Source organism: Nanorana parkeri, unplaced genomic scaffold, assembly GCF_000935625.1.
Source record: "Nanorana parkeri isolate BGI_ZX_2015 unplaced genomic scaffold, ASM93562v1 scaffold3148, whole genome shotgun sequence".
NCBI classification, from domain to species: domain Eukaryota; kingdom Metazoa; phylum Chordata; class Amphibia; order Anura; family Dicroglossidae; genus Nanorana; species Nanorana parkeri.
In genome coordinates this window covers 27,544-28,778 of record NW_017309416.1, presented here as the reverse complement: position 1 = coordinate 28,778, position 1,235 = coordinate 27,544, and the positions used below count along the sequence as shown (strand labels likewise).

The 1,235-nt window shown below is 49.6% G+C and overlaps 1 protein-coding gene across 1 annotated transcript in view; it reads right to left on the bottom strand.

The window, feature by feature from the left end:
* The window catches only part of ALS2CL (ALS2 C-terminal like), a gene marked incomplete at its 3' end in the record, with an annotated part of 42,994 nt that overhangs the window by 36,134 nt on the left and 5,625 nt on the right, over positions 1–1,235 (bottom strand). The window lies entirely within an intron of this gene.

Sequence of the window (1,235 nt, the reverse complement as noted above, 5' to 3'; positions counted from 1 at the left end):
ATCATCGTCGATGTTGAGCCTGAGGAAGGGACCCTGCGAGGTCCCAAAAGCGCTTGTTTTTCGCATTTGCCAACCCCCCCACCCTCAACACCCACCCTTCCTATACCTAAAACATACTTCTCCCCGAAGCGTCCTATTATTGTTCGAGCCATGCACAAACGCGCCATCCATTCTCAGATCATTCACAGGGATCTGTGAATGGGAAGAGTACAAGTCCCACCGAGGCAGAGGGACCCACAGACCACCACACCAGTCACAGCACATATTGACCTCTGTGTATTTCCTCTAACCCCTATAAATCCGTATAGACCTGGGGTTGGGATGTAGACAATGCAGATGCCTGTGCATTGCACTTGGGATGCACTGATCATGGCTGCAATGCTCTGCTGCCTTCAATGCAAACATTTGCAGGGTTATTCACTACAGGGTGAAGAGCTTGGAGAAGGTGGACAATAGACACCGCAAAATTCAGGGCCGAAAATCAATTCATTTCAGGATTCTGATGAAATGCGTTAGCGGTAGTCTGTACGAACTGTCGTTTCGTTTTCGTTCGTTCGTTGCAGCAAAGTGACATTTGAGAGACATTTTTTTTTCCTCATTTTGCTGCAACGAAATTTCGTCCAACAACCTAAATTTCGTACAGACTACCGCTAAAGAATTTCGGAATCGGAAATTCGGATTTGTTTGCATTCGTTATATCTGTAATTCGGAATTCGGATACATCCGAATTTTCGCCCCGAATTTCATTTCAGAACGAAACGAATCGCACATGTCTAGTGGACAATCTAAGACAACATATCTGATTTGGAACTCCCTTAAAGGAGAACTATGTGGTTAAGGCTTTTCCCCATAGTTCTCCTTAGGGTAACGGGAGGACACAAACTAGCGTCCTCCCGTCACCCTAGGCTCAGTATACCGCGAGCTGCTGCTGGCGGTATACTGAGACGCCGCAGCTGAAGCGGATCCCGACAATTATGTCTGGATCCGCCCAGCTGCGTGACTGACAGCTGGCTCTGCCTATCCAGAGGCAGAGCCACCTGTACCCACCCCGTCCGTTCCGCCAGCCAGCGCTGGAGGATCGGAGCGGAGAATCCAGCTGGCAGAGAGCCGTGACAGGATCGAGAGGTGAACGAACGCCGGTATGTGTTCGCTCACCTCCCGATCTACTGAGCCGACCTGTGACAGTCTCATTGTCACAGGTCGGCTAGAACTATGAGGTGAGTGAAAAGCACTCA